Source organism: Mus caroli, unplaced genomic scaffold (assembly GCF_978045245.1).
Source record: "Mus caroli unplaced genomic scaffold, Mus_caroli_1 scaffold_10, whole genome shotgun sequence".
Lineage (NCBI taxonomy): Eukaryota > Metazoa > Chordata > Mammalia > Rodentia > Muridae > Mus > Mus caroli.
The window spans coordinates 106,889,819-106,899,295 of NW_028227265.1; the positions used below are offsets into that span (position 1 = coordinate 106,889,819).

The window sequence follows — 9,477 nt, forward strand, 5'->3', positions numbered from 1 at the left end:
CACCTCACCTGAGGAAGGAGTCACTGCACCTTTAACAGAGGATGCATTTCTAGCCACACATCCTGAAATGTTACCCTCACTTGCCTAGGGGAATTAATTCATCATTGTCTACCCAATTATCAATGCCTTTCTCTAAGGGACATGCCAGGCAGGACAATACTAATGTCCCTCAGTCCCCACCAATGGTTGCCTCTAGATCTATAAACAGACTCAAGGCTAAACGGGCTCTTAGAGAGGAGATAGAAAATGTAGCCCATGAGGAAGTATGCTATACAACTAAAGAGCTTAATGAGTTTGCTAATTCATTTAAACAGGGGCATGTATGTGAGATAACAGTGGGGCACGAAACTAGATCAGGCTGAGTTTATCAATATGGGCCCACTGAGTGGCGAGTCTAAGTTTACTGTGGATGTTCACAGTTTGAAAAACAATGTACCAGAATTAATTTGATCGGTTGGTCGAAGCATTTCACATAAGATGGTCTCCTGAAAAGGAGCTGGAGATGCCTGATATCTTTTGGCTCAGTTTGATGAGTCAACTTTTAAGGTTCAGTGACCTTGAAATGCTATACTCTATCAAACCTAATCCTCCACAATGGGGCGGCCCTTTACTAATGCTTTAAGACACAAAATGGTGGGAGCCTTGACTTCTTTCTAGAGCAGCTGCAGTGCTCTTGGCAGATGCCATGGTGATGCCACATGGCTAGATTTGCCTGAAGACCTCACAGTCCTCACTTGTTATCATGGACTGTTAAAACATCCGGAGTTCCAATTATGGTCTAGATTTCCTGAAGATGTGCAGTCTTTTTCATCTTTAATTAAGACAACTCTCCAATTTGCCTGGCTGTTTTCTTTTGAGTCTCTTAAGAATGAATGGTTGTTCCACTACCCCTAGAAGTTTTACAGGTGTGGCTGCTGTGTCACATGTGTGTCAGCAGGTGGCAGAGAAGAGAGGAGCTATGTCTATTCTCAGCGTTCTGACCTATGAATATCTGAATGAATAGTAGCCTGACATTCCCTGAAGAAAGTTTGGTATCTGGGGCTCAGACAGGAAGCTAGCTTAAGACAACCACAAGTCTGGTTCTGCACAGGCCCCATACAACCCTTGCATGGGACCACTCTGGCAGGACATGAGCTCACTCAACCCAAGATTACCACCAGACTATCACTTCAGGGCTTGGAGAGGGAGCTAGCCTGAGACAACCACCAATCGGATGCTGAGCAGGCCTAGGGGAAGGGGGGGGGCAGACCATGCCTGAGATAACCCCTTCCCAGCACCATAATACACAAGTGGGGCAGAGCACTCCTGAGACCATTTCTGAGATGACTCCAGACACTCAGAGACCACAGACGCCACTGCCAACGCCGCTGCCGCTGAGGCCACTGCCACCACCACCCTACCAATGGCAGGCGGGAGAGCTGGCCCCCAGGTCATGAGAGTGGGAGAATTGGCCATGTCCCTCAGCAGCTATAACACTCGGGATAGCAGGCCCTGCACCTCACCTGGGCAGCAGGGTAGAGCTAGCCCTGGTAGTAGGGATTTCTATTGAGCCAGTGGAACAGCTGGCAGGCTGACCATCTCAGATACCTCTCAGGCCCCAATATCTATCCCATCAATGAACTGCTAGAGTACATGCAGGACTAGTCCTACGGATCCAAAATGACAGGATCTTCATGACACAGGCCAACGACAGGATATCCAAGAGGAGTCCTAATGAAGTTCCAGAAGTGATAAAGTAGCAGAAGCCAGAGGCCTCACACCAGACCAATGTGTCAGTGCAGAGAACATTTGCAAGCAAGGTGTGGACAACAGTTCCCTATGGTGAGACACACTGTAACACACTACAGCTTCCACAAAGAGATTTTTTTTTCTCTGTGGCGGGGGTGGGGGAGAGGAGGTCACAAAGTTGGAGGGGGTTGAGAGGAGGGGGAGATGAGTGGGATTTGGGTGTATGATATGAAATTCATGAGGAACTAATAAAAAGTTTAAAAAGAAAGAGATGGAAGAGGGAAAAACACACACACACAAACCAAAAGAATGGTTGTTCCTAAGATGTGGCCCAACGTAGTCTGGAGTCCTCTGCCTATTTGTTGAATTGCAAATGACTTGCAAATGTACAAGTTCTGTTTAACACCTCGATGAGAAACTTGTGTTGAAGAAGACGTTTGTCAGCCATGGAAAAACTTGCAAGCCCACATTGGATTCCTGAAAATCCAAAAGGAAAAGCTTTCTGCTTGGATGTCTTTTTCTGTGGGTTGCCACCAGAATGTGTGGCCCAGACTCAGGGTAGGGTTGCTTCTGACCAAGGTACTCACTTCGCAGGCAGAGAGGTGCGATAGTTGGGTCACTGGTAGAATCCATAAGTCTCCCCACTATCCTGAAGCAGATGGCCTAATACAATGGTAGAATTTGTTTTTGAAGATACAGTGTCAATTAGGTGGCTGTAGCCTAGAGGAGTGGTGCAAGGTTCTCCAGAGGGCAGTATGTGCTTTGAATCAGTGCCCAATATATGATACGGTTCTGTTGTGGGGTGTCTATCAGAGAAGACTTGGACATAGATTTAAACCAACAGAAAGTCTTTATTAGCTGGCCAGTGTTCTGGATACCACTGTAGCCCTGAGCCTTTCTTAGGGCGAGCTTTTAAACACAAATACCATGTCCTGGGTTGACATATTTCAGTTAACAAGAACAGTTAGCCAGAAGCAAACTCCAGAAGCCAAAAGGCAAGATTAGGACATTCAGAGACTTTCCCAGAAACATGGACTTTGATGAATGAGGTCTTTGTTTTCATTTTGGCAGGTGTTGTTGTTTATGGGCTGAGTTTTACAGCCTGGATGACAGTTTCCTCATGGTATTAGTTGTGCTAATATCTGGGGACCTACTAAGGTCTGGGACCCTGTTATAGTTTCTCACATAGCCAGGATGCATGTGTCCAGGAACCAAGGCTGGAAGTGGGCATATTTCTACTCACTGTCACCCCTGGTAACCCACTGGGGAAAGTATTGTTTCCTGTCCTTGAGACCTTAAGTTCTACTGGCCTAGAAACTTTGGTTTCCGACTGAGAACATTCCTACCAGAGACAAAAGAAACATTTTATTGAACTAGAAACTCAGATGCCCCCTGGACACTTCAGGTTTCTAATGCCATTAAGCCAAAAAGATCACAAAGAATACCAGTGTTAAGAGGGGCAGATAGATCCAGATGATGAGGGGAAGCCTGGATTGCTTCTCCACAATGGGGGTAAGGAAGATGATGTCTAGAGTGCAGGGGATCTTTTAGGCCATCAGTTGATGTCATCATGTCCTGAGATAAAAGTCAATGGGAAACTGCAACAACCCAGGCAGGATGACAAAGGGACCAGATCCTTTAGGAATGAAAGTATGAGTGATGACTCTAGAGAAAAACCAAGGTCTGTTGACATACTTCCTAAGGATAGAGAAAATACAGAATGGCTAGCAGTGGACAGTAGCTGTAAATACCAGCTAAGGTCACATGACCAATTGCAGAAATAAAAATTATAACTTACTTGGTGTTTTTGTCTTATTTTGTGAAGAATCTGTATATATACATATAGATAGATAGAGATATATGTTTGTATATATGCATTAATCAGACATTTGTGTTTTCTTCCCTATATTTCTTTATCATGTAATATAACATAGATTGAAATAAGTACCATATATCATTGGTTATTATCATATTTAAATTTTGAGACACTAAAAGACTAAGCATTCCTCAAGGGATATTGTCATCTTTTCTAAAAGATATAACACACTTGTACTTATATATGAGATAGTTATACTAGACAGAATTTTGACCTAGTTATTGCTTTTGTTTGGAAATTAAGCAGATACAAGGAGATATAATTGTGTGTCAAGGAATAGTCTTGCGATAGCTAATCTTTTGTTAACTCGACTGCATCTGTGATCAATTATAACCAAGCAGCTGGGCACATCTGTAAGGAAATTTCTTGAATTTAAAGTGGGTCGATCCACCCTAAATCTGGGCCAAACCATCTGGTGGCAGCCTGTGTCGAAGGATGTAGAAAAAGTGAGCTTTTGCATTTTGCCTGGCTGACCTCACTCTTGCTGGCAAGTTTATCTACCCTGCTGCTGAAGGCAGTGCTTTTCTGGTATTAGAACCTACTTCTTTGGATTTCAATATTGACTGATGGCTACCCAGGCCACAGTCTATAACCCACTCTAATAAATCACATATATGTATGTATTCATATTCATATGCATATATTTATTCTATTAGTTTTTATTTTAAAGAACCCTGATTATTATTATTATGGTATAGAGGCATATCTGCAGGAGATTTTCTTGATTGCTCTAGTTAATGAGGAATGTGCAGCCTGAAAGTGCTATCACAGTTCTCTGGTCTGGGACTCTGGGTTGTATAACAGTAAAGAAAGCTAGCTAAGCATTAAGCATGTGTGCATTTATTTTCTATTTATTAATAGACTGTGAATTGGTCTATTCCCTGCAGTAGTGAACTGTAACCTGGACTTGTAAGATAAATTCTCTCTCCCATAAGTACTTTTTGTCAAAATGTTTTACCAAAGCAGTATCTATTAAACTAAAACATAACCCCAGGGCCATACTCCTGTGAGCTCACTGTGAATAAGCTCATTAGTACACAAAACTAGACTCTGTTGAAATCATTAGCATAGCCTGTCATCAAGAGCCTATCTGGAATGAATAAGCCATTCCCGATAGGAGCCCAGCAAAATTCACACAGCACGAGCCTTTTGAGTTAAGGTACTAATCATCCATACACTCTGAACTTTTATGCTTAAGATATTTCACAATAGTTTTTAATTTTAGGGAGACTAGGTTTGCTATGAAAAACACAAAAATAGAACCAGCTACTTCAAGCAGAGATGAGCATTCAGCCATTGGGTGATGGTGAGTCAGGCTGCTTGGGTGGCAAATGGCCTAAAGACCCATCTCAGTTTCTATTCCTGGTATCTTGTCCCCTGAGGTATCCTTTGTGCTAAATACAGTGCCCTATGGGGGTCATCTGAATATTTGCATCCTGTCAAAGGTGGTGATGTTTAGTTCTCATTATGAGAGTATCGGAGGTAGAGACTTTAGGAAGTGATTAAGTCCAGAGAACTGGAGCCTTCATAAACGGGACTAGTTTACAAAACAGAGAGACCCTGGAGTAGCCCTTGGCTTCTTCTACTACATGAGAATGACTGTCCATGCCCAGGAAGTGGCACCGCCACAGACACTAATTCTGCTTGTGCTTGGTCTTGGACTCCCCAGCCTCTAGAACTGTAAGAAGAATAAGACATCTTGTTTATAAGACAGTGGTTTGTAGTACTTTGTTATTAATGCTTAAAAGCACTAAAACATGCACACTTAGTAAGGTCTCTATAAACACGTGGAGAATAAATTACACCATCTTCTACAATGTGGATACCCATTAGAATCACTTGGAGAAATTTAAAATAGAACTCTTCTTCTAACCTCAGCACCAAGGGAAAAACACTTAATCTACTGAGGACCCAAAGAGAAGTCCTACCTGAATTTCCTGACTGGTTCAAATATATGGCTGTGTTTGACAGTCCTGATGAAAATCTAATAGGAAGCCTTAAGGGCTAAAGAGATGCTTTCATGATTCAAAGCAAACATTGCCTTTGCAGAGAACCAGAGTTTGGTCCCTAGCACCCACACTGAGTTTGGTTCACAACCACCTATTACTCCAGTTCCAGGGGATCCAGTGTACCAATTCCTTTAGCTTCTGTGGACGCACACACGTGGGGCGCACACACACACACACACACTTAAAAATAAGATAAATCTTTATTAAAAGGAAGTCTCAAAGCAAGTAAGCATTTCCTGCCTGTCCAAAATCCGATAGTAGCCAGCCTCAGCCTTGGCTTCATCTCTCCTTCTTAAAGTGCTCAGTGAAGAATTTGCCATATCTCAGACTCTGAGGCCAAATGGGGAGAGGTTTGTTTTTATGGGATCCATGCTTGACAGATTACAATCGGAAGCTTGGAACTGTTTACAGCCTTCCTGCTGGTCTCCGGAGCTTTCCTTTGCAGAAAGAGCTCTGCTTCTTCTTAGAGGCCATGAGGAGGCCACATCAGCACGGTTACACTAAACAGAGGCATTCCAGGACCCAGGAAAAGGCACACACAGGACCAACTGCTCATTCTCATTTAAACTGTTTCTAAATAATGTCATTAGGTCCAGAGTCTCATTTATCTGGAGCATGCAGACTTCCCTAATATACAAACCATCTCCAAACCGAACTGTCTTTCAGCAAAAGCTATTTCCTGTTACAGATGTTGCCTCAACCACCCTCCATCATGGACTAGAAGCCTTCCACACTTCCACACTACCGCACTACTGCAGCAAATAGCATCCCGCAAGTGGCTGGGGGGCCGAGGATGTCATCTGGTCTGGAGCACTCTTACGATCTTGACCAGCATTGGCTTCAGCTGGGTATCATTAGGTGTGTGGAGTCTTGAGCCTGCCGCACACCTGCAGCAGTAGAATCTGTGTTTTCCCTCCCACAATCCTTGTGCACATTTAAATAAAACAAAACAATCAAAAATAACCCACTGGCCTCAATGTGCACTGGATTCTCCTGAAGAGTTTTTTTAAAAAAAAAAAAACCAAAAAACTAGTAACACCAGAGTTGTGCATCATTCAGTGGTAGAGCTGGACTTTACCCCAATACTTAAGACTAAAAAGCAAGAATGCCTAAGATATGTCCCAGGTCTTTAGGCCATCTGCCACCCATTCCCTGGACTTTACTGGCTCTACTATATACGATGTAGCCCTAATAAGATCTTTACAGTGTGAAACAGAACATGAAATCCCTCATCTGGACCTGACCCCTCTTTCTGTACTGAGCACGCTGATGCCCTGGAGCCTACATAAAGGCAGGATGGGCCAGTTAGCTCATCTGTAATTCTAGCCCTGGGAGCAGGCTAATAAGACTAACCATATTGGTGAACTCTGGATTTAAATGGGAGTACTTGTCTCGGTGAACACTGTGGAAAAGTTATTGGGGATGATTCCCACATAAAATTCTAGCCTCCACACGCATATGCTGCAACCTATATTCACATGAACCCAAATACATATCTCTCTCTCTCTCTCTCTCTCTCACACACACACACACACACACACACACACACACACCAGAAAGGAGAAAAAAGAATAGAAAGAACATAACATTAACACTAACAGTGACTACATGGTGAGCAGAGGAAGCCTTGGGTAAAAAAGTCCTGAGCAGATGTGTGCAGTTGACATTGCATAACCACGTCAAGGACGCTAATAACTCAGCCCCATAGGAATGGCAAAGCCTTCCTTAGGGGTCCACGTGTGAATAGTGACAGTGTTTGCAAAATACATCCATGGCATCTTTCTACCCTGAGATATTTTTCTGGACTAAAGACTGCTCCTACAAGTATTAGTTATATCTGCCACCTTGAGCTAACTGTGCACCAACAAATCCTGCTTTCTTGACTCAGCTGTGGGCAGCATCCCCACCTCCGTGTTCAGCTGTGTGAAATAAACACACTAAGCTTCCAGGGTGCTGTGACTTCTCCATCAAAGAGCTCAAGCCACCAGATCCTAGCTTCTCTGTGCATTTCCATGTCCCTCTTCTCATCCCCGTGCAGTCTCACTCAGCTCATGCAGGTCATGGCAATGTTAACTGCCCAGGGCCCCCAAGGAGAGGACAATACCCTCCTTGTTTTCCTCAGAGCCATCGTACGGAACTTCCTAGGAAAACCTGAGGAGTGAAATGCCAACTGGTGGCAGGACCTTTGCAGTGACAAAGGTACTGCCATGCGGGAAGTGAGCGACAAATTATAGAGTAAGAACCTGGATGTAGACCCTGCCATGAAGGTTGGCCAGGAAACTCTAAAACAGACTTTGATACAGTAATTCATTTTCTGATGTTTAATTTCACTACAAGTCTTCGCTAGTGTAGTGATTTAAATTTTTAAAAATGACCCCACCAGCTTAGGTATTTGAACACTTGGTCCCCAGGTGGTGACACTGTTTGGGGAGGTGGTCAGGCTTGCTAGGGGAAAAGTGTCACTGGGACTTTCATAGTCCTGCCCAGTTATCTATCACCTATCTGTCTTGTCTCTCTATCATCTGTCTGTCTATCTATCTATCTATCATCTATCTATCTATCTATTATCTCTCTGCTTCTTGTTCATGGCTGAAGCTGTGTCTTCCTTCTGCTGTCATGCCTGCTGCCATGCCACCATTATGAACTTATTCATTTAAAACCATAGGCAAAAATAAATTCTTCCTTCTCTAAGTTGCCTTGGTCATGGTGTCATATCACAGCAACAGAGAAGTAACCAATACTTTTAGGTTTTAAGCAACGCTGCAAGTTTAATTAAACCTGGACCAGAAAATGCAGTTGAAAGCAACCAGTTGACCCATGTAGCTTTGAAAGACTCACCCTGCGTCTCAGCCATCCTCCTTCCTCGGTACCCTAGCCCCAGCTCATTGTTATTCTATATTCTAACAACAAACTGAGCAGCTGACAGAGGATTCACGTTTTTCTTTTTCTTTTTTTTTTAAGATTTATTTATTTATTTTATGTATATGAGTGCACTGTAGCTGTACAGATGGTTGTGAGCCAGCATGTGGTTGTGGGAATTGAACTCAGGACCTCTGCTCACTCCAGCCCCACTCGCTCTGGCCCAAAGATTTATTTATTATTATATGTAAGTACAGTTATATACAATAACTGTAGCTGCCTTCAGGCACACCAAAAGAGAGCATCAGATTTCATTACGGATGCCTGTGAGCCACCATGTGGTTGCTGGGATTTGAACTCAGGACTTTCAGAAGAGCAGTAGTCAGTGCTCTTAAATGCTGAGCCATCTCACCAGCCCAATTCATGTTTTTCGATGAACTTTGATAATTGTCCTCAATTGTTTGTCCCATTAATAGGAAGAACATGAGCTTTGTAAGTGGGAAAACCGTGGCTCAAACTATGCTGGGCAAGACCAAGTTGCCAGTATTACAAATCTGGAAACTCAATTAAGTCCATTGTCTTAGGGCTTTCATTGCTGTGAACAGACACCATGACCAAGGCAACTCTTATAAAGGACAACATTTAATTGGGGCTAGCTTACAGGTTCAGAGGTTTAGTCCATTATTATCTTGGCGGGAAACATGGCATGGGTCAGGAGGAGCTGAGAGTTCCACATCTTGTTGGAAAGAAAATAGAAGACTGGCTTTCAAACAGCTAGGATGAGGGTCTTAAAGCCCATACCCATAATGACACACTTCCTCCAACAAGGCCACACCTACTCCAACAAGTCCACACCTCCTAGTAGTACCACTTCCTGGGCCAAGCATATTCAAACCACCACATCCATCAATCCAGGTGTCTGGCCAGCTTAGGCTCCCAGAGGCATTCTTCCAGAGTCACACCTGACCTCTGACTTCTGACCTTATGGAATCAGCAGCAGCATCT

General features: G+C 43.5%; 1 non-coding gene across 1 annotated transcript; it reads left to right on the plus strand.

The window, feature by feature from the left end:
* Positions 1-883: 883 nt before the first annotated feature.
* On the plus strand, positions 884-1,015 carry LOC115031810 (small nucleolar RNA SNORA17). Its single transcript, XR_003837472.1, has one exon. It is a non-coding gene; the product is annotated as a small nucleolar RNA SNORA17 (small nucleolar RNA).
* Positions 1,016-9,477: the final 8,462 nt, after the last annotated feature.